Below are 26,248 nucleotides of genomic sequence, written 5' to 3' on the forward strand. Positions count from 1 at the left end.
AAATGAAGTATTTGACATAGAGCGCTGCCCTCAACATGACTCGAAAGCGCGGATTTAAACCTCTCTCCCAGTTTTTATTTGGCGCCGAGTGACCACGGAAAACCGGAGATAATGATCCTTTTCATTTCAAAATAGTAACTATGAAGGAACTATTCATGATTCAAACTTCGAACTATGTTTTACACCAGAGGGCGCTCATGCTCTTTAGACGAATAATGCTAAATTTCTGTCATTTTTTGTCTGTCATTCTATGATTTTTTCCCCCCTTTATTGCTTTGGCTTAATGTGTTTATGTAATAGATTATTATACAGTATTATTGTAACAAAAATGAAAGCAGTTATTCAAAATGTTACTCATTACTTCAGTATTGTTTTCACCAAATAGATTATACTTCAGTACATTGTTTGGATTACTACTTTTACTTGAGTAATATTATTTTGAGTTAACGCTACTCTTGAGTAAAATTTTTGGCTACTCTACCCACCTCTGCTTACGACATCCGGCGTAAAATTCAACTCGTCATTTGTCTCGATATGACGACATGCTAGAAATACGAGGATTTGGAACAGCATCGCAATTTCATTATTTTCCCGCAATACAGACACATGGCGGATTTTCTTGTGAGAGAAATCAACATGGGTCCCAAGAAGGTTAGTGCAGGCGGTGAAAAAGGGAAAAAGGTTATTTTTTTTCCTTTTTTTTTTCTGATTCATTATTACTTTATTTTATTTATTATTACTTCTAACATTAGCAAGGAAGTCGTCAGCTTCGTTAGGTTTTTAATCATTTATTTCAAAATTTGTGAAACCCAACACGGCCACTGTCCGCTGTAGCCACCACCAACAATAACATGAAAAAATTGTAAAAACTTCCCACTCTACTGCACTTCTCTCTCTCTCGTCAGTCACACGGTGCGTTCAGTAACAGCATGAAAACACAACTGCCACATTAGAACCCGATTCGTTACATTATTATTATTATATTATTCCGATTTGTATTTATAATGTATTTCTTTTGTAATTGCTATTTGTAATTAATCAGCAGTATTTATCAAGGATTTAGCGTAGGTTTTTGGACTGTGCAAAGAATTCATCGAATTATACCATACAGGTAGTCCCCAGGTTAAGACGTACTCGACTTACATGATTTCGACTTTACAACTTATTGTACTTCACAGTTATTATTTTAGTTTATTCATATGACGTGTTGAGTCCTCACTAAACGTAAAGTTGTTCAGCTTGACAGAGAGCAAACAAGACAATTGTGGTTTTTGAAGCTTTTCACATCCTCTTTTGACAATTTGTAAAGCTTTAACACACATGGACACTTATGTTCAAAACGACACATATTTTAACAATAAAAGACTCGACACAAAACAATTGGTGTTTTAAATGTCTATCTAGTCTAATCATCATGTAAATTTAGTAAATTATATTTGCTTGATTTGCCGAACAAAAGTCCGCTAGCTTATATGCTACGAATGCTAACATATTTACAATTTTTATACCAAATCGCTCACACAAACCTCCACAAACTGTAGCTCTAAACTGAATTACAAATGCATACACAAACATATTTTAGCTGAAACAACTTACAGCCTTATGTAGGCCAAACCAGAGCGCAACTGTCCTTTATCCATGTCAGACGAGTCTGCTCCTCAGTCATACAATGACACAGTCCAGCCACGCTGCCACAAAAAGGCAGTGTATCCTCCATCATTAAACAAAATACAATACTTTGGGCATTTTTGGATAGTTATTTTGAGATTTGGGGGTTAATTTTGATTTACAAACCAGGTCCTGGAGTGAATTAAATTCATATGTGGAGGAACCACTGTAGTTACTTTGCATAAGGTTTGAGTACAAACATCATGCTACACAGAAGCCTTTAAAAAAAAAAAAAAAATAGCATGGCATCAGCAAAGACTGTGATGGTTTGTATTCTGAGTTTCAGAAATGGTGTCATAGGCACAAAATAAGTTTGTCAGCTTGAGAAAATGCATATCTCACATTGAAATAACAAATGTAGAATATGAATTAGACCCTCGTTCACAATGAGCTATAGCAAAGTGAATAGCCAAGTGGTTGCAATCATTTATACACCCATTTTATTTGTTTTCACTGCAATTTATTTCAACAAGCATGCATGCTAGAACGGTTTGTTTATCTCAAATGGAACAGGCCATCATCAATTGTAGCTCCAGTCCAAAATGGCTTCTGTGAAAATGTATGTGTGTTCTTCATAATGAACAAAAACGGATCATGCTACATGTAAATGTATTTGCTGCATTTTTCTTGGGAGTGTCTTCGGCTGTTCTCTACCCACTGATGTATGACAAACCTTGCTTCATACCAAACGCCCACTGCAGTGCCTCCCCTTCATTGACCATAGTGCATTACTCCATTACCCATATAGCAGATTTCACCACTATAAGCAAGATTAGCTTCCTTTATCCCATTGTTGCCTTCATGCAGGTCGCAGCTATAAAGCTTCTCAAAAAAGAAAACAAAATAAAACTACGCCATAGCAGTTTATTCAGGCCACCTTTACATGACGATCTGAAACAAAAACGCAAAAATGGTAATTCGTTGTTAAAAGAAATTCCGAGATCACATATGCACACTGGAAGGACTGGCTTCTCATTCTCATGTTTCAGTGTCATTGAGTTAACATAGGCACGATTCTAGTGGGAAATGCTGGTCCAGCAATATAGATTCTGTGTGGTATCGGCTAATAATATACCGATACCACGTTAAATACACAGACAGGTAGTCCTCGGGTTACGAACGAGTTCCGTTCCTATGATTGTGATGTAAACCAAATTTCCGCGCAAATAGGAATTAACCCTTATAGTACCCTTGAATAGCACATAAATCTCAAAATAACTATCCAAAAACATGTATTATCCGTCATTGTAAAGTCCTCGCCAAGTCCTAGCTAGACAGCGAGCTAAACTGTAATCTTTGCCGTCACTCTCACTCGGCTGCGTGACTTCGTGTGTACATGTGCTCTTACTCGCATGCCGAAGTACTACCTGCTCTACACTACCAGTGCCAAAATAAAAGCATGCATCACAAAACAAAACTCAACATTATAAAATGGTACCTCGACATACAATTCTATCGACAGCTGACGTAAAATTTGACTCGTCATTTGTCTCGACATATGAGGATATGCTCGAAATACGACGATTTACAACAGCGTCGCAATTTCATTGTTTTCCCGCAAGACGGCAGCACAGCGGGAGAGAAAACAACATGGGTCCAAAGAAGCTTAGTGCCTTTGATGAAAAAAGGAAAAAGGTGACGCTTACCATTGAAATTAAAATGGAAATGATAGAAAAATATGAGTGTTGTATACGCGTCAGTGAACCGGCTCGACAATACTGCGTATTTCTACGATCTCGATGGTCGCCAGTATTTATAAGGTGACAATTTTTATTATTGTAACATCGACAAGAAAGTTGCCAGCTTCGTCAGGTTTTTAAACATTTATTTCAGAACTTGTTCAACAAAACACGGCCACTCTTCGCCAAAAACAACAGAACATGAAAAGAAGTAAAACTTCCCACACTTCCGCACCGCTTTCACCCTATCGGTGCATTCAGGAAAAGTATGCAAAACACAACCACCCCATTAGAACCCGATTCATTAAAGAATAATTATTACAATTTGTATTTATTGTTAATTTGTTTTGCTATGTATAGTTGCTATTTGTGATTGTACCTGCAGTATTTATGAAGAAGTTAGCGTAGGTTTTTGGGCAGGGCAGAACAGTCATATTAATAAAATAACATAAAAAATATGATACCGTCATACTGTTTGCGCGACTTAGAAAACAAAAACATAAAAATAAATAAATAAATACAAATTTAAAAAATTACACACGACTGGTAACTCGTAAAGTCAAAATCATGTAATTCGGGTATGTCGTAACCTGGGGACTACCTGTATATATACAGTGGTAGTTCAACATACGAAGTTAATTCCTTCCATGACTTTGTCGAGATGGTCGTATGTCGAGCAGGATTTTCCCATAAGAATACATTACAATTCCATTAATTCGTTCTACAGCCCGAAAACTTATACTAAATCCTTAATAAATATTGATGGTTCTATTACAAATGGCAATTACACATAACAAAACAAATATATTATAAATAAAAATCGGAATATTATAATTATAATAATTCTTGTAATAATGTAACAAAACCGGTTCTAATGGAGCGGACGTTTTTTGCTGTACCTGAACACGCCACGTCGCTGAGGGAGAGATGCGGTTGAGATTTACTTTCTTTTAATGTTTTGTTGAGAGCACAGTCAACTGCGGCGGAGAGTAGGCGTGTTGTGTTGCACAAGTTCTGAAATAAATGTTAAAAACCTGCCGAAGCTGGCAATTTCTTTGGCGATGTCACCACAATAATAATCGTTACCTTAACTTACAAAGACTGGCGAACCGAGGACGGAGGAGAACCGTGGAGATCGTCGACGTTCTACAGCCGTATTGTTGAGCCAGTTCACGGATGCGTACACCAGGCTCATATTTTTCTTTCATTTCCATCTTCATTTTAATGGTAAGCATCACCTTTTTCCTTGTTTCACCACCTGCAGCCTTCTTTGAACCTGTGTTGATTTCTCTCACAAGAAAATCCGCAGTGTGTCCGTCTGCAGGGCTGTCATGTCGCCGTATTTCGAGCTTGTCGTCGAATGTAGAAACAAATGGCGAGTCAAATTTCACGTCAGATGTCAAAAACATGGTGTATCGAAGCAATCGTATGTCAAGGTACCACTTTTTCTTAGTTTTTGGCAATTCTGGTGAAGCCGGTGGACAAAAGCGGTAGTGTTTTGCCTAACGGCAGAATACATTTCACTTCCCATGTGGACCTTCGCATTTCCCATTACGACCTGCGCAAGTGTCGTAAAGTTCTGATCTCCGTCCTGCAGTCGGACTGAACTACATTTCTGTTTCTAGTGGCTATGTGAAAGATGAATGGCGATAAGATACTGAATCTAATTGTGGGTAAACAATATTTTATGTCAATGTAACGAATGGGGAAAGGGAGAAGTAACGTATGCCCTTTTGTTATACAGTAATTTTATGGAGCACTTTTGGCAATTTCCATCATGTCTTTTGATGGCTGCACTTCAGCTCGCAATTCAGTTTGACTTGAAGGTAGTTCGTTAGTGTGTCAAATTATAAAATTAAAAGGTCAATTGATAAAATTAACATACCGATGCAGTCTTTGAGTCAGGGAACCTTTCTTTTGGTAATTCTGAGAAGTGGTCAGCAATAGTTGCATGCAAATTGTATTGTATAACAAATTGGCAGAATAAAATCTCCTCTTTCGTCACTTTTCATTCTGCAGACTGCATCTTAAGACCAGTGTTCTTAATCTTACTTTAAAAACGTAATTAATTACAGTTACAAATTACTTCTCCCAAAAAGTAATTGAGTTAGTAACTGGCAAAGTAACTGGTGTTACCTTTCATGATTTTTTTTCATTTTTTCAAAAGAAAAAAAAAGAAAAAACAGTTACCTTTGCCTTTGCAAGATTTTGCCAATTTAGGAGTATTTTAGATAAAAAGTTACTTAGGTTCGCTAGGAAGGTTCACTACAACAGAGCCTTTCTGAGAAGTCTATTGCTTTAAGATGGCGGTTGTTTACTAACGCCGCCGAGTCTGTCATTTTGCATCTAGTTTTACATGCATATGATATCTAGTGTTGCATCAAGTGGGCGTAGATTGTAGGCTGTCGGCTACGGTCAGGAAATATTGGAGCCACTTAGCCTAGCATCGCGCTTGCAACAGCGTCACAACACTTTCAACCCTTCTTCCCACTCCAGCTCTTCTTTCTCTGTGTTTCTCACTTTTCTCGCGTCATTCAACCAACGTAGTAACGCATAGTAACGCACATTGTCTCGTTGCCGAAACGGTGACAAAATCCGAACGGAAAAAAAAAACGTAATGCATGAAAAACGTACAGATTTTGAAAGGTACAGCGTACACATTTATACATCAGTGCTCACTTGTATAAATTACGCCGAAACCGTACAACTTGACAGGTATGTGATAAAAACCTAAAAGGGCCATGACAGAGATGTCATTCAACTACTTATGAGTCGATGTTTAATCACAAAAGTAAGAATATATTTAACGAATGTTGAAAGGTTATTAAGTGTTGCTTTAATACTAAATTTCTGCATAGTACCATTTGAATGTAAGGTAATTCTATCATGGCCTGGTCATTTTCTGGGAAGACACCCTCCTACTTTGTTCTATTCTGGACAGGATCACAAGAATATGACCAAAGAGCGTCTTCTCTGAAAATCCACGCTTCTTTTTCATAAAACTATCTTACTCATATCTAAAGCACACTCTTACACTGGCGCTCACTAGAAGTGGTATTGCAGTAATACAGTACACAACACACTTCTACATCAACTCGAGGTAAACTATTAAATTCACAGCAGAAGAATGATTTGACATTAAACGACTGGGCGTTTATCACCATTTTAGGAAGGGCTACAAGCGTGTCATGTTTTACAGCGGCGTGAATAGCTGGCGGCCATCTTGGGTGAGGCAACCAGCGATTGGAAACAAGATCTTTAGGAGTATACATAGTGCAGCATCGGCACATTATTTCTTAGTACTCCCCAATACCAATTTTAGTGTTGCATCGGTGCCGATACTGATGTGGGTTTCAGTGGAGCACAAATTGTAATTGACCCACTGAAAAACAGCACGAGAATCATATTTCAAATGGGGTCCAAATCTCTCGTTATGTCACAAAAATAAATCTGGCTATAGTATTTACTGCAATTTTCTAAAAAGCTCATGAATCATACAACGCATTGTACTATGCGCACATACATATTTCACAACTGACATCTGTATATTAAACAGCGTCAAGGCATTCTCAGCGCCAATGAGCATCGCTTCATTTCACTAAGCGAAAAGTCTGAAGCAGACAAAGAGGGAGAGTGCTGCTTGAGGGACGAAGGGAGGGAGAAGAGGTGTTGGTGTCTTGTGGGGGAGGAAATGAGTAGCGGCGGTGAGCCCGTCCATCTGGGATGGTGGTTACAGCTCCCTGACAGGACGGCCACACTGCAAGATGCATTGCTGTAATGTGATCTAGTGTGGATGGTGCAACAGGCTCTTATGGCTGTTATGATCCCGTGTCGCGATGCGGCGTTGTCTTTTAAAACAAAGGCAGGGTGTGTTTCTTGCAAGTAATAGACAAACAATATGACAAAATCAATATTTATAAACCTTTTAAAACACAATGTCGACATGTAAATAATGTTATTCACGAAAAATTTTCATACACAGTAAATAAAAATTTAATGTTATTTTTAAACAATGATTGAACAGGGAGGGTGGCAATTAGTTACTTTGTTGCCAGCCCTGCCATTTCAAGTAGACTGGACATCGCGTTCATGTACATTCAGTCGCCCATCCCAGTTAAAATGAATTGGACGTCTGTGGCAGCCAATGAATTGACAAGGAAAATGCAAAACTATTCTCCATTACTATCAGGAGTAGAGTTGGAATTGTTGTGCATACAGCTAACTTTAATGCTTTTCTTATGATAGTTAGTCATCGGGTAGGATAACTTCTTTCTAGTCAGCCTTTCCTTTGTCTTGGGCCATGTGGCCCCCATGTAGTCTATGTATTCTATTCTATGTTCTATGTTGCTTTCCTGACCCCTCCGATCCTATTGTTTGACCCTGAATAAAGTAGTTTGCTATTACAGCAGCTAAGGGGAGCAGCTACCAACCACCCAAAAAGTTACGCGTGTTTTTTTTTTTTTTTTAAGCCAAGCTAGGTATACATAAATATAGCTTCACGCAAGGTGTACAGTACATAAACCTAGCTTCAAATCTAACAAGTAGTGCAATATTAAATTTACTCCATGAAAACAAAATTCTGATGATCTACGGTTGTGCAAAAACAAATAAGTACAGGTAGTCCCTGAGTTACGACACGTCACGACCTCTCGTCTGGCATTTTGTCTCCATTGTTTATTTTGTTTTTTTTGGGTCATGTAACTGTAGCCCATTACAGACTTATACCATGTTAAATTCCCATGTAATGTGACGCGGGATTTACCCGTTTCATGGATTTCAGACATGAGTAGATGTACTGGGAATTACCCGGGTTTGACACTTCCAGACTTGTACCGTGTTGGCAACTCAGCACTCTCTCTTATAACCCGGAAGTTATGTCATTTTTGTTCGGTATGGGCAACAGAATAAACCACACATTTCCAAAGATGGACGATGGAGTGTCTTTTCCTTGGCTCTAAGATCCAGTAGCAATTTAATTTCGTTATATTCCAGTTTAATTTTTCTATTTCCAGTTTACCATGTCGAAAAATGCTATGTCTTTTTGTATTACTGTGAAGAAGGAAAGAGGAAGAGGAAATGACGATCAGCCCTATATAAATGTCATAGGCCTTCGCGGGTTGCTTTCATACATGCCGCGTCCCGGTTAAGTCCCGGACATTTTACTAGGATGCAATCCGGTTAATGTCCATGCCAGTTGACCTGGGAAATTGCTCTCAGACATAGGGGCTACCCGTTTAAATCCAGGGATTTAACCAGAGTTCAGCATATGTTTGAAAGGGTCTAGTGCGGGGGTCGGCAACCCGTGTTTTGAGAAACACACTCTTTAAGCGCTGCCCTAGTGGCTCCCTGGAGCATTTTCAAAAATGTGTGTAAAATGGAAAAATATGGTTAAGGGAAATATATTTTTTGTTTTGATATGGTTTCAGTAGGAGGACAAAAATGGCACAAACATTCTTAACGTTTTCCAATGCTGTAAAAATGTGTAAAATAAATATTAAATTTCAACATTTCTGTCAACCAAGATTCACGTCATAGCCTGCGATACACGTTTCTATTATCAGGGCGGGATGCCAGGCAGGTGGCTATTGTAAACAAACCGGCAGCCGAGTACCAAGTTGGGAGTGAGAGAAAAAGTGTGATTCCATTACTTCTTAAGAACATAGAGGAACGCAAAAATAGATTTAAGAAGTGGATTGCATCACCAAACTCCACCACTGCTGCATGTTTTGTTGCAACCCGGGAGATAATAAAGCGTGGAAAATCATTCACAGATGGTGATTACATGAAGGAGACATTCATCAACATAGCAGACCACCTATTTGCAGACTTCAAAAACAAAACCGAGATAATAAGGAAAATCAAATGCATGCCGAGATAAGAGGTATGTTATGCACGTTCTGGTTTGTTGTTTTCCGAAACCTCAAAATAAAAACGACATCAATAATCAGATTTTTTTATTGCATTTCTATAATATCATAAAAGCAATGAAACAATTCATTAATAATGTAATGAAGTTAAACTTGAGGTGGCATCATACAACAGAGTAGTCACGCGGTGCGTTGGATGAACTACAGGGAAAATAAACATTAAATCATGAAGGCTCATTATGTATTTTTAGCCGACTTAGTCATTTTGATAGCATGCTAATATAGCTACATACAGATACAAATACATACAGCATGTGTTGCCTTCATTGTTAGGCTTATTTAAGGCTTTTAATTTTTTGCAGCTTCAGACATACGTATTTGTTTTTTTTTTTTTTGTCCAATATGGCTCTTTCAACATTTTGGATTGCAAACCCCTGGTTTAGTGTTTCGTCCAGCCACCTCTCAGCATTGTTGGTAAGTAAAATATCTTATTTTTTACTTGATTTTATTATTATGACGTATAATACATGTTAATAGTTAATAGTTAATTCCTACTTGGAAATTCGGGTTATGTCGTAGGAACGGAACTCGTTCGTAACCTGGAGACTACCTGTATTGATACTTTTTCAATCTAATATTGTATTCGGATACAACATTTTAGTATCAATGCTTTTGACAACACTAATACAAATGCATTTACTGAATGCAAACTGCTCATTAGAACTTCCTAAACAACCTATAGAACGTAATGTAACCATTTGCCAATATCCCAGCTGAGTTTTCCATCTTACAGTATCAAGTTCATCGGATTTAGCAAATGTAGTGCTTATGGGAGACGTAAGAACATGGCACGATGGATAAAGGGCTTAATCTTTCTATGTTCTTAACCAGACATCCCTATCATTCAAGCACAAAAGTCAATCTGCAATCATCGGAACACGTGAATTTCATCTATTGTTCTAGAGTCCGGTCTTTTATGCATCAAGCAAAAGGAGGCATTTTTCCCCATTTCATTAGCCTCACTGTTGAGCGGTTTTCCGGGCTATGCAGCTTACTCCCAATCCCTTAAGTGCTTTTTTTTTTTTTTTTTTTTTTTTAAATGTTCTTACTTTTAAACAGAAATATGAGTTTCATTTCCCCCAGAAACATTTGATCTTCCATCACAATCAGTGCATTAAATCTAACGGTCTACGACTATTTTATGAAGGTTTAAAAAATAAAATCACTGGATTTTTTTTATTTCTCACGATAACGCATACTTTAACTCATTGGCTGCCATTGACAGTAGCAGTTGAACATGATCACTCAAATGCCAGCCATCCCAGTTGAAATGGATTTGATCTCTATAACTGTCAGTTACAGTAAGTGAATAAAGCAATCGAATTGTTACTTGATGTACTGTATGTATGCTATTCTGTGATGACAAATTGAGAAATGACTGAAAGAACTGTGGGTACTGTGCTGCTTCTCGGTTCTGCAACACTGACATATAAAAGCTGGACACAGCACATTACAATCCTCTTGCAAGTGTTCACTGTGTACAAGCTCATCTTTTTCTTACAGCTTCATCCTCCCCCATATTTGGAATGAGACTATCTGTCTAGCAATGCAAATTTGGTGCACAATAAACAATTATGAAACTTGTTTTAAAACTGCAGTCATGCTACATTAAAGAAGGATATTGTCAATAGCATATTTGCTTGAATATAAAAATACAATATATACACTATAATCTAGTCTTTAGTAATGTTAGTGCTTCCTCTGCATTCTTCTCTCAATAATATTGGATTGTAACGAGGACCGGACAAAGTTATCTTAGGTGAATACATTTTCTACTTCATGATAACAGGACTATAAAAGTGTGGCTAATCACACACATTTAGCAGTTGTTTGCCTTCAGCACTGATATAAAGACTTGTTTGTGCTGAGTATGACCTCCTGCTGAGCTTGTCTCCTTTATGCAGTCTAATGCAGCCCTAATCCCTAATAAAATAGGTACTATTTTTTTTAAGTGTGATCTAGGGAAACTCACACTTTCTACACTTTAGTCTTAACTTTTGGTGGTCATGAGTGATCCTCTCAGCTATTTTTTAATTAGAGGTAATTTTCAAACATAAACAAAACACTCAGCAAATGAGTGGTGGCTAGGCGTGTCGCGTTAAAGTTTTAGTAGGCGATATATTGTCTCATAAGTTATTGCCGATATGTGTTATTTTAGTCAATTTTTAAAAAACCAATTCAACCACTTGTCACAATATATCCTAAAAACACCCATTCCAATACAATAAATTGTTATTCTGAAATAAAACACAATGATGACAGTGCACTCCGCACTTTGTACTGTTCTCTAGTGCTCCCATATTTCACATATTGTATTGAAGTGTGGGGAAACACTTACAAATCTACCATCAATTCATTAGTCACATTGCAGAAACGTGCGGTACGAATCATACATAAGGTTGGATTTCTCGATCACACCCACCGTTTATTTGCTCTCTCAAAACTATTAAAAATCAAAGATCTTGTAAACTATCATACAGCTATAATGCTATTTAAAACAAAAAATGAATTACTGCCCCAAAATTTACAAAACCTATTTAAGGTCCGTGAGAATATCCATAGTCTGCGAGGCTCTGGATATTTTATGTTGCCAAGATTTCGAACCACTTGCAAACGTTTTCGTGTGTCTGTATGTGGAGTGAAACTCTGGAACAATTTAGACAATCATTTCAAGCAGTGTCAGAATATCCAAAAATTTAAATCGCTGTATAAAAATATGGTCTGGTCACAATATAATGACATTTGCTGACAATGTGTGTTGCTGTTTATGTCAGTTGGTGTAAATATTGAAATTTTTGGGAATGAGCCAACATTAGTTGGTTGTCTGTTGGTTTAGTTGTTTTTGTCTGTTTTTCCTTTTTTCTTCTTTTCATTGTGTGGACATGAGTATCCCACGAGTAAGGATGCTGGACAATGAGATCAGGGGTGGGACAAAATAAGTTTTTTTCTTCTTCCCACTCCCTTTCGAGTACAATTATTTTTGTTGAATTATATTGTATGTTTTTTGTTTCTTTTGTGTGTGCATGCTCGAAATAAAAAAGTTTCATCATCATCATCATCATCAACACAAACCATATAAAAAAATAAAAAAAAAAACAGTCATTTGAAAGCTAGCTAGGTGCAGGATATGAAATAGTTGAGAAACCCAATGCCGTTTTGGTTCTCTGCCAATTAGAGCCCATCAAAGATGTTTATTTGCTCCAAAATGTCATCTTGTCCTGCAAAGTGCTCATGTTAGCAAATTTGGAGCCAAATTATTCATTGCCAATCAGAATTTTCATAATGGGTGTCATTTTAAAGCTAATCTTAGTGTAGAATCTGAAGTATGTGAGATTAACTCCAGAAATCTTTATTTACATGAACAACATGCCGTGCTTTTATTTTAAAATGTTCACCGGATGTACATTCGCAAAGCCGCTAACCATAAGATTTATACTCTGTTAAAAAAAAAAAGTGCACTTCTCTTTTCTCATGCATGTGGTGTCAGTAATAGATACTTTGTCTATTTTTTCATCGCATTAACCAGTGAGTTTTCATGTTTGAAGTGTCACCGTTTAACGATAGGTGGAGTTTGACTTTTGGGGCATGTGGGGCACAACATGTTGATGACCCCGAAATGCAGTGTCAACAATAAAATGAACTTACAAGAATACAATAAGAAGTTGAAAATGAGCGTTTTTTTGTTTCCCATCATTCTTGAGGGGAATTCTAAATCAGGCTGCTTAGGACAGCTATACTTTTCGCTGAATATGGTACGCCCGCCGGTGTTGTGCCAATGTAGCTACTCCCGTCAAAAATGGTATCCCCTGGGCGGAGCCACTGCGCTGCACTGATTTGCTTGATTTCTATGTTTTGGTGATGTAGTTATCTACGAGGTTTTAAAACATGGCCCATCTATCCAAAAAAAAAAAAAAAAAAAAAACAATGTCGTATAACATGACATGCGTACTGAACGTAAAAAAAAAAAAAAAAGAAAGGCAAGGTTTTACTGTTTTACTCGTAGGATGACCTATAACCGTTATTACTGTCATTCAAGTCCTGTATGGAGTTTCTCCAGTTTAATAAATGTTGATGTTCAAAATATATAACTGTGGATCTTTTCTGGCTTCAATGAATTGTTTAAAGAGCATATGACACGAGAAAAAAAGTCTTAAATGGCATTATTATGTGAATTAGAATCATATTTTGAGACGATTCGACTATATACAACAATTAAGGAAAGCACAGATGACGAGAAATGAGTCTTTTAATCTGCCGGTTAGCCACGCCTACCATTATAGGGCTTTAGCGTCCCCAACAGGTGGATGACGTCAGCGGTAGACTGGGCTCATCGGTTTTACTATTCAGCCCATTGAGGGGGAATTATTCAGAACGAGGAAAACGCGACCAAGAGAGCCGCAAAATATCATTGTTTCAGTCTCTGTACTCCAATATTTTTACAGGATATTCTTTTTGTCCAAGTATTTTTCCCCAATAGCTATATAAATGGCTTGAGAAGGACCAGTCAGCCCGTCGAGGGGGAACTATTCACAACGAGGAAAACGGGATGAAGAGAGCGGCAAAATGTCATTGTTTCTGTCTCTTTATTTCAATATTTTTACAGGATATTCTTTTCATCCAGGTATTTTCCCCAATTGCTAAATAAATGGCATGGTCATGACAAATAACAGTCTTGTGCTGAATGGAATATGAAATAATAAAAATGCATTTATTCAGGACGACATGGCAAAATTACTCCATAATGGTCAAAACTGTCGACTTCACCTTTACTGTCGCACCTCCCGAACGATATTTTATGACACCTAAATCGGACATATGTCATTTCCCTTCCCCGGCTTCGGAGAATGTAAACAAACCAGAAGGCGTGACAGCTAGCCGACATGCTAACCCGAACCGAGTGAGTGATGTTTCAAAGTCTTTGAAGCGGAAAATCACACATAACTATCCTGGATTATTTGACATGACGACCCGGTTGTCGATTGTCTTCGCGGATCGGCAAACCGCCCGGCGGAGAGCAATTTACAGTTCGTTCCCCGGAGGAGGGTGGCTGGAGTTGTTGTGCAGCTAATGTGCTGCTGCTAATGAGCATTAGCAGAGCTTTTTACATGCCTATCAATGATCAAACGTAAATAGTCCTTCATTTAAAGGAAGTTTGTAGTGTTTACTTTGTAATCGCTGTATTCGTATTTGACATAATACAAAGCAAGATGTTTACTCACTTCCTCGTAAGTCCAATGGTCCCACAGTAAATATCCACGGTGAATGGGAACCTTTTGAAACTCCAAAAAGGCGCATACGCCTCTCCCTCATACAGAATAATTTTTCTGGCTGGCGTGATGCGAAAAATAAACGTATTAATCCGCAAAATCAGCTGAATCCTTCGCCCTCATACACAACAGTACACTGTAGCGTGAAGAGGACGTCTTCTACCGTACACGTCACAGCGCCCTCCTCCTCAATGCAAGACCGAAGCCGGAAGTCACTCATTTTCATGGCGCGGGATTCAAAAAACTAAATAAAAAAAGCGATCGCTTCCACACACATCCAAGCGGCCCATATCATTCAGGGGCATAAAATACCGCGTGTATTATGAAATAAACATGCTTTTTCGTGTCACAGGCACTTTAAGTCGACTCATAACTAACTTGGGGATACAATTTTTGACGGTGGTAACTACATTGGCAAGACACCGGTGGTGGCTCTGTTGTTCAATTAGAGTCTTTGGTGGGGCAAATTGAAACTCCGCTCATCATTTTCATTCTTTGACGTTTCATGTTCCACATTTTCAATCTTTGGTTCTTGCTCAGTAGTTTTTGTCACTTTGAAAGCTTAGGTTTGAAAAAATTACGTATATCCATCTTGCCTCTTCAGTCCTCGGGTGTTTTGGCTAAGCAAAGCAAATGACCGTCTAAGGTGCTAGTTACATGATCTGTTCGAAAAATAATTTTGACACATTATTAAAATATCTTATTTTGTTCATATATTTTTGTTGTTCGTTTTATTCCTGTACAACTTTTATAGACTAGAAAACTCTAAAATTTAAAATAATATATAGGAAAGTCAATTACATGCAATGACACTTTTCGGCCACGGCGGGGGGGCCCCCCTGGCACCCCCTTGAACTCTGTGTATGCTTTTAACTGCAATTTTGCATTTGGAGAGGACTGCTAATGTTTTATAGCAGGCTAAAGTGTTTAGTACATTGTCTTTTGTCCATTAGCCTCAATGTAGCAACGCTTGTGTTTTACAATGTTCAATATACTAGTAGATATGTTTCCTTATTTTGTATGTCTGAACTTGAATTCTACGGCGTGTTGATGACCAATAAACATCTATGAAAGGAACTGGAGTCTCATATGAAATCAACACACACGTCTGCCAAAGTGCACGCAGAACATGCACGCAAACGCAGCCGGGAAAATTACCGCCCTCATTTTAATTTACCGTGCGATAATTTGACTTATTGCATATCGCGACAGGCTTAGTGGTGGCTGTTGCAAGCTTTTCAGAAAGGTTAAAAACTTATTTCCTATAGCTTTTTTTTTGTCGTATTGCTCTTTTGAGTCAGCATAGGGATGTGCTAAACTGTCATACATTTGAACTAGGTCCATCTGGACCTTATTGCACATTGTAGTTCAGCGCCTGGGTTGTGAACCATTTCACTGAGCTTTCTCTGATGGTCTGTGAATTATTCATTTAAAACATGATTGACTGGCAGATTGAATTACGGGACGGATTGATCGGTGGCCTCGTAAAAAGCAATCCCAGTGACCACTGAAATCTAAGTGTGACGTAAATGACTGGAGGGTGAAACCACTTTAACACTGCTATGTGCTGCTATGCAGTTTTGCTGCAAAACACCCCTGATTATTGTTTTTCAAGACTGGCAAGGCTACCAGCATTGTCTACTGCAGTGGACACAAAATTAGGTACAATCAATTTAGGGAATGATGTGCAGTAAAATCCCACAGAAAAACATAGTTTTCATAAAGATGACAGTCAATTTATCTTTTTCTGTTAACAAAGTATCTTTACGTATCTTTCCTGTGTTGCAGCATGAATGGCATAAAAATAAGAGGACAAGGGCAAGCTAGTAATTTTCCAGACTTAAGTGGTAAGCAGGCGAGAAAACAATGTTTATCACCTGAGATGCAGTGTGTTGAAAGTTTTTGCAGCCTAAAAATAAATCATTATGTACAGTAAGCACTCTCCCCCCTATTCTCCTCCATTATAAATGTAGTCTGACTGTTCTAACTCTGCATGAAGCTACATACAGTATGTGGCTACAATTTGGCTTTTCAATAATAAATTCCGTTTTTGAGCAGTAGGCTTATAACTGTATTGTATTAAATATTTGTAAGGCTTGGCTAAAAAAAATAACTAATTCACTGGCATTGACAACTGCCACATCACATCCATTTGAACTGCGATGGCTTGCGTTGATGATCACATTCATTCCCCCCCTCCCTGTCAAAATGGATTGGACGTCTATTGCCGTCAATGGCAGCCAATATTAATTTAGGAAAGAACATGACAGCCAAACCGTCAGTAGAAATTTTGTTGGTCTGTGTCTTTGGTTTCAGACAAGTGCAAAGTGCAATAATTGGTAAAAAACAGCTCATTTTTAAAGCAACTCTGGTTCATCTATCACAGTCAATGGCAGCCTATGAGTTAATTAGTAGTTCAAATTACAGTATTCTGATAACTAGAGGTCGGCCGATATATCAGGCCGATATATGGACTCATTTCCAACATCAGCAGTTGGCCGATTAACAAAGAAAATAAGCTGATGAAAAAGGATTTTGAACTGGTATCTGTGTGGGCAACTGTGACCACCGCTGACTGACGACAGGACACCGGAAGGACCCTGCAGCACCTTGAAGGAAGGCTGCTACAGGAAGCTTCAGGCTTGCTTGTTTTGTAAATATTGTAAGATTTTTTTTTTTAGCTTGCATGAGAGAATATGCAATGTTGTTTTAGCCTTTAAAGGCATTACATGAGTGATCCTTACACGCTAAATGTAACTCGTAGCATTAGCGTAGCATTCGCCTTACCATTAGCTTTAACATGGCAAGCATCCTTTCAAAATCTACATGCTTTAAAAAAAGTATATGGGCCTCAAATATCGGCTTTGGGTCATGCCAATCAGCTGAATTATATATATATTTTTTTGGTATCGGCATCTGCATTTGAAAATCCCGTTTCAGTCGACCTCTACTGATGACGGTGGCTTTGTCGTGGCTACTTTATGTTATGTTCTAATGTGTTCTTGTCATGTAAAGGATGTCATGTTAGTGTTTTGTTTGTGCAGAATTTCCTGCTTTTATTTTGGTAATGACATTCCACCTGGTTTCCAACTGTACTTCCTGCTCTTCCCAATCAGGCTGATCGCATCCACCTGTAATCCAATGTATATATATAGTCTGCATCTAACCTTGCCATATGTCAGTTCGTCTTGTATCCTGCCACGTTCCATGTTAGCAGCTCATGTAAGCCTTTTCTTGACTAACATTTATGTTTGGATCAAATGCCTTTTTGTTACTTTGTTGACTTTGCTCAGTTTTTTTGTATCCAGCAAGTGCTGTGATTTTTTTGTTGTCTCTTTTTGAACTCTTATGAACTGATTAATAAACCTTTTTGTTTAAACGGAACATTTGAGCATTTGGGTTCTTAGTGAATCCTTGTCAGAACCCTTGTCAGTTCTGTTCTAAATCTAATGCTGTTACTCTCCAGGATCTTATTGCAAAAGAGTATCGTTCATAGTCGTACCCCAGAGAAGCACTTAAGGGAAACAATAGCAGAGGTTCAGCATATAAAACACAAATTATTCAGAAGGCCAATAATAGTGTGTCTCTACATATGTCTTCACTTTCTGGCCAAGAAAGTTACGACCTTTGACAAAAGAAGGGCATTGGAACACTTATCGTTTGTAAATTCAGGGCAAATCAACATATCGTGATTCCACTAGATCAAAGTTTTCCACGAGATTAAAGTGTCTATGTTAACACATTGGCTGCTATTTACGGTACTAGACAACAAATTCATTTTGACTGACAGGGCGCGAATGAACATTCGTTCATTCAAAATTAACTGGACGTCTAGCGCTGTCAATGGCACTGAAACATGAGCACCCAAAGCCTGTCCTGTTAGTTTAAATGAATTGGATGTCTATCGTTGTCAATAGCGCGTATTGAGTTAAGAAAGACACCTTTTTTTTTTTTTTTTTACAAGAATGTTGCAATAATGTAGTGTTGCTGTATTTATTTCAGAAATGCTGCACTGAGTAGTCTCATCCTTGAGAAGAACAACACTCCCTGGCTTGATGTCTCGACAAACTGTCTGCCATTTTGTGTGTGGTTGCATTGTTGGGAGGAATTGTTTCCGCCACCTATCCCAGAATGTGTTCGACAGGTGTTGAACTTGTCGCCACTGGCACTTGTAGAGATCTAAAGCTACAAACTCACCAAGAGGTGCTGGAAGAGACCTTTTGTGTCAGAAGTGTAGCTGGGGTAAGTATGAATGTCAGAATGTCGTCTGAGTCACCTGTCACAGGAACAAGAGGTCTATTGTTGATGATCGCTGCTACTTCTGCCATGAATGTAACCCACACTTCATGGGTACGTTTGTACTTCATGCGCAGGAACATTGAGTCCAAAATCCTTCTTGCAAGTCCGTTCCCATGCTCCGCCAAAATTAGATGCATGAGGAGGGTTGAAGGTCCCAGAACAACCCTGTTTTGATAGGTAATTTTTAGGTCTGTCAAACGATTAAAATTTTTAATCGAGTTAATTACAGCTTAAAAATTAATTAATCGTTATTAATTGCAATTCAAACCATCTATAAAATATGCCATATTTTTTCTGTAAATTATTGTTGGAATGGAAAGACACAAGATGGATATATACATTCAACATAGGGTACATAAGTACTGTATTTGTTTATTATAACAATAAATCAACAAGATGTCATTAACATTATTAACATTCTGTTAAAGCGATCCATGGATAGAGACACTTGTAGTTCTTAAAAGATAAAAATGTTAGTGCAAGTTATAGAAATGTTGTATTAAAACCCTTCTTAATGTTTTCGTTTTAATAACATTTGTAAAAATTTCAATCAAAAAATAAACTAGTAGCCCGCCATTGTTGATGTCAATAATTACACAATGCTCATGGGTGCTTAAGCCCATAAAATCAGTCGCACCCAAGCGCCAACAGAGGGCGACAAAACTCCAAAAAACACAAGTATCAAGTTGGCATTGCACTGTGCTGTAATTTTAATCTGTTTGAGCGGGGCATGTGCGTTGATTGCGTCAAATATTTTAACGTGATTAATTAAAAAAATTAATTACCGCCCGTTAACGCGATAATTTTGACAGCCCTAGTAATTTTTCATTGTCATGTTATCAATGTTTGATGGTATGTTTGATGGTATCTTCAAGTCTTTGCAAGCACCGACAAATTTAGTACTTCGGTCTGAACAAATGTAATTCACAGGACCAAGCACTGCAAGAAAGCACCTTGAACATTAATAAACCTGGACGTGTCGAGAGATTCTATGATCTCAATATGAACTGCCCTAAATCTCATACGTGTAAAAAAGGACAGCCCACCTTTTGCTGTGTGAAAGACCTCCTTTCGTTCAACAGCAACAGACATTCCAAAGGCCGAAGATATCCAATACAACATTTTTGAAGCGGGAATCTGTCAAGAGGCGATCCGCAAGTAGATTGGCCATTTTTTGAACAGTGAGTGGAGCTCTGACCCTTCGACAGGTTACACACTGGTGAATAGAGGCGTGCGAAATTTCCGATTCTTAGATTATTCGCGATTCGGCCGTGAAAGATTCGAGAACGATTCACAAACATCCAAATTCCGATTATTGAATTATACCAGGCAAAGCCGAAATAAAACAGTCAGCGCGGTCTTCAGGACGCAATGAGGAACGGGCCGAGAGTAAATATCATGTTCAACTACTGCCGCTAGATAAAAAAAAAACAAAAAAACAATAATACCTGACTGCGGCCGTCAGCCGCTACAAACAGCGCCCAGTTGCTAGTTGCTACAAACATACGGCAATATACGGCTATGGTATATATCACATATATCCAGGGGTGAAAGTGGGCGGGAACGGTCAGGAACGCAGTTCTGGTATAAGATTCAGGGCCGGAACGTTGTTCCACTATACGGTGCTTTGATTCCGAAAATATGATGGCTGTTGTCAAAACGGTATGTAAAAAAAAAAACAAAGCTGCTACACATGCATTTCATCTCCAAGAAGAAAACAATCTACAGCAATCAGATTTACATACACAAGTGTTAACAATAAGCATAATAAAGTGCTTGTGTAGCATAATCCATTTCCACCGATATTTATTATTTTATTCCACGGAGGTTTCCCCAGCTGCTGCACTTATCTGAGTTTGACGATGACGAGTCACGTTAATGTGCAAATGCACGCAGCAAAGCAAAACGCCTGCACTCATTTATCCATTCAATTGACTGACATGCTGACATGTGATCACCAGAGATAGTTAACTCTGATTGGTTCAAATGTGCATGTTTTCTGAAACAAAAAAATACAAAAAAAAAAAAAAAAGGATCAAATCTTTAAGAGCAAGGAAAGGGTTAAGGTGGCTTATTTATCATATTTAGTTTTATTTGCTCTGATGGGGAGCTTCAGAACATCTTAGCTGTCAATGTGCACTTTGGACTTATATTTGTTTATTTATGTTGGGCTATTTATTCCTTTCCTTTTAATTTAAAAAAAAGTCAATTTTTGCGAGATCTTCAAAATATATTCGATTTCACTCTGCATTATACAAGTCATTTGTACTTATTTTTCTGAATGTATGTTGCTTATATCTTTATTATTAAAAAAAAAAACACAACAAAAATTAAATGTTTACATTATCTTCAATTTTAATATACATCCTAGGTTCTTAAGAAGTTAAAATTGAGATTTGGCATTTAGTACGTGAGGAAATGAGGGAAAATAAAAATTAGGAGATGGAGGCTGGGGTTATAGCTTTTTTTGTTAACTTTTATTTTGCAAATCATTGAAAAAATACAATTTAGAATGAAAATCGGTTTTTTTATGTGTTATAGAAAAGAGTTTTCTTTGCATTTCAGTAGTTTTACCCCCAAATAAATAAATAAATAAATACAATTTCTGGCTCCGTGGCAACCTTCACATCGGGGAGTTCCGGCAAGAAATTCTTACCACTTTCACCCCTGCATATATCTAGAACTAGATGTGAAATGACAGATGACGGCCGTGTTAGATCATATACCAAGAACTAGATGCGAAATGACAGACTTTCCTGCGCTCGTAAACAGGCGCCATCTTAAAGCAGTAGACTTCTCTAGAAGGCTCTGTTGTAGCGAACCTAATTAGTTTTTAAAAAAAAAAAAAAACGGGAAAATCTTGACTTGAATCTATCTTTAAATGATGAAGCAGTTTTAAAACTTTCGCGTCGAAAGTAGACAGAAGGGAAGTTATGAGCAATTTTAACAACTTTAACGGTTGAGTCACAACATTAAATTGATTGAATGTAGTTTAAAGCTGCCGGGGGGGGTGTTTGGTCGTGGTGCATCAATAATCGATTTATAATCGAATCGGAGCCTCTGAATCGTAATCGTAAACAAATCGTTAGGTGCCCAAAGATTCCCACTTCTACTGGTGAATGATGCTGCTCACCCAGCTTTCCTCTTTAGTAATTTTATAGTAGAATATCATAGATTGATTTACTGCGCCATGTACGGATTATTGATGAGTTGCCATATTATGAGATAATCGTTATTGTGAGCCTTGTATCGCAAGGTACCCAGAAGTTCCCACCCCGAGCTACTGTACTGTCACCTCAAAAAAATCTCCAGATTTGCATGATTAAAGATTACGAAAAAATGAGGTGTTAACATTATTACACCCCCATAACCAGCCAGAGTGTACCCCGACTCCTCCTCCCAGTCTGCCGAGCCTTGTAACAGGATTCCACTCATCATTAGCTTTGCTCCACAAGCCCTTTACAGCAACCAACTAGTGTACTAACCTTTCATGAAACACTATTATCACGAGGACATTTTTTCCACATGCAGCTATGGCAACAACTCTCGCGATTTATCATTTTCAATACTTTACAAGTCATGGGTTGCACGCTGTCATAAAACATTGCAACATTTTCTCCCTGCTTCAAGTGGAGTTTAGTATTGTTATACAGCAGAGGTTTCTCATTATATGAACACTACAGGTCATCGATAAATTCAGCCTCTGTCAAAACAAGACCTGGAGTAGAGACAACACTCTGAACTCTATATATTATAGCAAAGCCATTTTAGCTCTGCTCTGTATTGTCAGCAAATTGTGAAAAATGGATAATCACAAAAAGCACTAGTCTTGTCCAACCATCATTTAAAAAGCATTTAATTGTCTTGGAAGACAAAGAAAAGTAGAAAATATTCATATTCTGAACGTTTTTTTCTTCAAAAATGAATTAAAGTGAGCACCAGTTATTCCATTTTTACCGATCTGGTCTCTGACAATGAGTTAATGGGTTCATTGTTGCCGCTCTGAGATAAGGAAGTAATAATGGTGTCTCGGTAAGTGTCTTATATCTCTTATCACTAGTCTGTGCACGCATCATGGAATATTTTAGCAGCTTACCAGCAAAAAGCAGTCACACATATTCGAAGCCTCTGCAGTGACGGTGGCCTTGTTTGACATGGTGATTACAAAAGTGTTTTTACATGGATAATGATCATTCTAATCAGTGCAAGATCAACATTCACGTATCAGATTTCTATCAGTTGAAATATTTGTGGCAAGGCTGTGTGCATCTGCGTATGCATGCTTTTGTGTGTGCACCATCGAAGGAGAAAAATCTGTTTTTCAGTAGCGCTTTTTCCTACACGGTTCGAGTATTCAGCCGTGGGTATGCTTGGGCAATAAATCGGTTTTATGAATTAGTCGAGTTTTTTACTGCGGATGATTCAAGAGATCATGTCTTTCGAGTTTATGTTGTTGTTGTTGTTTGCCAAAAAGGAAATCCACAAGTAAGAGTTTGTTTATTTGTGGAGTTATTACATTGTAGTTTGTATTTGGGGGAGAAAAGGATATTTAAGACCATTTTTGCACTTTATTTACTTTTGTTCAACATTTAGCATTGTGACCATTTTTAATCATTTAAATAATGATTTATTTTAACTTGGATGACTGGCTGTGAATGCTCATCTTGCAGTGCCATTGATGGTGCTACACAGGCTGAACAAATGTCCATTCAAAATGGATTGGATGTCTAACGCCATCAATGGCAGCCAATGAATGCCATGTAAAAAGTTCAAGTTGATTTGAGATGTAGATGTTGTGTTTAGCACATAGTGTCTATTTTACAAATCTGGGGGAAAAAAATAAATAATTGGGGGGATTTTTTTTTTTTTTAAATTTGTGTAAAAAATCTGAGATTTTCTTTTTAGGCCATATCTTCCAGCCCTAGCCATGTGTTGCGTTCTTGTCCTGTTTTCTATTTATGCCTTTGTGCATTTGAGTGCAAATGCCCTCCTCTTGCTCCGAAGTAATCCTAGATTACACTTCTATATTGAGTGTGTGCATGTCATTCCCTCTCGTGTTCTTTTCCACTGTGTGTTCCTTTTTAATCTCGTGTCCATTTTCGTTGCAATCACTGACCTCTTCCCTTCAGTAAATTGTTGAGAAATTCTTCAATCTTGCCTCCACAAAACACTAATGAGATCTTGGATTTTCACTGTGGGTGTGCAGTCAACATCAACCGCAGATCCTGACCCAAATCATTTCTAATGTAGGGTGACAGAATGGAAAGAAAGGCTTTAAATTCCTTGGGAATACTTGGAGGAAGTGAAAATTATGAAAGTGTAATCATGGTAACACTATTCGCCATTTCGATTTTCACATGTTCATGTCTCAGCAGCGTATCGGCCGTGTGCTATCTTGTGAAGAAGCTTCTGAGTTTTTCCATGGGATGGGGCCAAACGCTGTTTGTATAATAGACGGTGCTGTTTGCATATTGCGGGATCATTACAAGAGCCCTCTTTTTTACTGTGAGCTATAAACCTTGAAGCAGAAGTCTTAAATAGAGGAGAACAGAAAAGAGCTATGCGCGCAAGAAAGCAGTCATAATGTGAGCTTGCTAAAAGCAATCAAAACAACTTGTTAAAATCATAACTATAGGGGAGATACTATAACACCACTAGGGCTGCAGCTATCGATTATTTTAGTTGTCGATTATTTTTATCAACTAGTTTGTTCAAATAATCGAGTAATCGAAAAAACAAACAAAAAAACAGTTAAATATACCTATAAACTAAATTATGAATGCATAAAAAACGTTCGCTTATGTTGGTTTTAACAGGCAGCAGATAGATTCAGCCATGTTAAATGAGTTATGTCATATTACCTTTTGCCACTAGAGGGCAGTTTATCCACCCAAATCAATAAAACTAGATGCAAACACTTTCAAAACAAAATCTGCCTTGCTAATTGTCTGGCATGACATTTAGCACAAAGACGGTAATAAAAAATGAACATAAATGACTTTTGCAAACGCGCGCTAGTGTGCTGCCATAGGCCGAAGGCTGTGACGAACAGCGTGCATGACAATAATTCAGGCTCCGAGGATTGATGCGTATATATTACATGAATATACTGGCCAAATTTCATTGTGATCCGTCCATGAATAATGGAGGAATCGATAAAAAATTATAGAGTACACACCCTCAAGAACAATATAAATCTACATTTTTGCATAATATTGAAGCCAAATGAATGAGAATTTACACACAAAAAAAATGACAGATTTTTAAGAACACTTAAACATTGTAAAAATTATAATTCACTCAAAAACAACTACTTATCTACAGTGATGAGAGAAAATATAATTTGCTACTTTACACCCCTGTTGACCAGACAGTAACTCTGGCGTATTATCACTCATAATAATCAAACTAAGGAAACACATCAACATCCTACATCCTGTAATAATGGCTTTGATGTATTTAACCAATGTTCATTCACCCCCTTCCAGTCAAAAGGGATTGGACATCTTATGCCGTTAAAGACACTTTAATACAGTGTTGTTAATAATGGCGTTAGAGTATGACAGCGTTTCTTACGGCGTTATTTTTAGTAGTGGTAGTAATCTAATTAACGTAATTTTCGGGCTACTTTTTTCCCTCATTTTGAATCCTGCAGTTTATAGTCCAGTGCGGCTTATTTGTTGTTATTTGTTTGCTTATTTTTTTGTGTTAATAGGTAACACTTTATTTGACACCGGTGTCATAAGACTGCCATAAGACAGTCATAATTATGAAATGACACTATCATGGGCATGAATGAATGCTTATGACATATGTCATCAAGTGTCATCCAGCAAATTATGTCACTAACTCCATTTATGTCCAGCTTGGATCTTTTACATCCATTAAAAAGTGAGATAATTTGTCGGATGACACAAAACGACATCTGTCATAAGCGTTCATAAATGCTCATGGCAGTGTCATGTCATAATTATGATTGTCTTATGGCAGTCTTCCCAGTGTTACAAAATACCTTAATGAGCAATTAATTAAACAACTGGTGCAGTAACTGAATAAATAATTAGCACAGAACATGAATTTTAATTGTTATTTACATCTGTAGCGCTGCTTGTGCATGCTAGGAGGCATGTTAGACGACAACAGTGTTGACAGCGGGTGGCAGCAGAGGTTGACTGTCTCCCCCAAGGGAACAGTTATGGCCAAATGAAGATTCTTGAAGTGATAAAGCTTTGCAGCCAACTGGTTCAAAGCTTCATGGTGGTTCATTTGGTCTTATGACAGTATTATGATAAATAATAAAAATAAATAAATAAAGTGTTCCTTGTTTATATCTTTTGGTCTAGATATCCTATAATACAGAGAGGACAGCTGTGGCTAATAGTCCAGTGCAGCTTATCCATGAACAAAA

At 37.7% G+C, this 26,248-nt stretch overlaps 1 protein-coding gene and 1 long non-coding RNA gene across 8 annotated transcripts in view; one reads left to right on the forward strand and one right to left on the reverse strand.

Moving 5' to 3' along the window:
- The window catches only part of flrt1a (fibronectin leucine rich transmembrane protein 1a), a 144,162-nt gene that overhangs the window by 55,113 nt on the left and 62,801 nt on the right, over positions 1-26,248 (reverse strand). For 2 of the 7 annotated variants that reach the window (XM_057820580.1, XM_057820579.1), the window contains exon 2: positions 23,957-24,081. The exons of 4 other annotated variants lie outside the window; for them this stretch is intronic. The gene's annotated coding sequence lies outside the window, so the exon portion shown is untranslated. Of the gene's footprint in view, positions 1-18,817; positions 19,504-23,956; positions 24,082-26,248 lie in introns of those variants that run through there. One more of the 7 variants, XM_057820585.1, reaches the window with a different exon arrangement.
- Positions 17,729-26,248, forward strand: part of LOC130906343 (uncharacterized) — a 32,022-nt gene continuing 23,502 nt past the window's right edge. Inside the window, exons 1-2 of the long non-coding RNA XR_009061309.1 lie at positions 17,729-17,763; positions 18,544-18,783. This is a non-coding gene — a long non-coding RNA (uncharacterized LOC130906343). The remainder of the gene's footprint in view (positions 17,764-18,543; positions 18,784-26,248) is intronic.

The sequence above is a fragment of the Corythoichthys intestinalis genome, chromosome 18 (assembly GCF_030265065.1).
Source record: "Corythoichthys intestinalis isolate RoL2023-P3 chromosome 18, ASM3026506v1, whole genome shotgun sequence".
NCBI classification, from domain to species: domain Eukaryota; kingdom Metazoa; phylum Chordata; class Actinopteri; order Syngnathiformes; family Syngnathidae; genus Corythoichthys; species Corythoichthys intestinalis.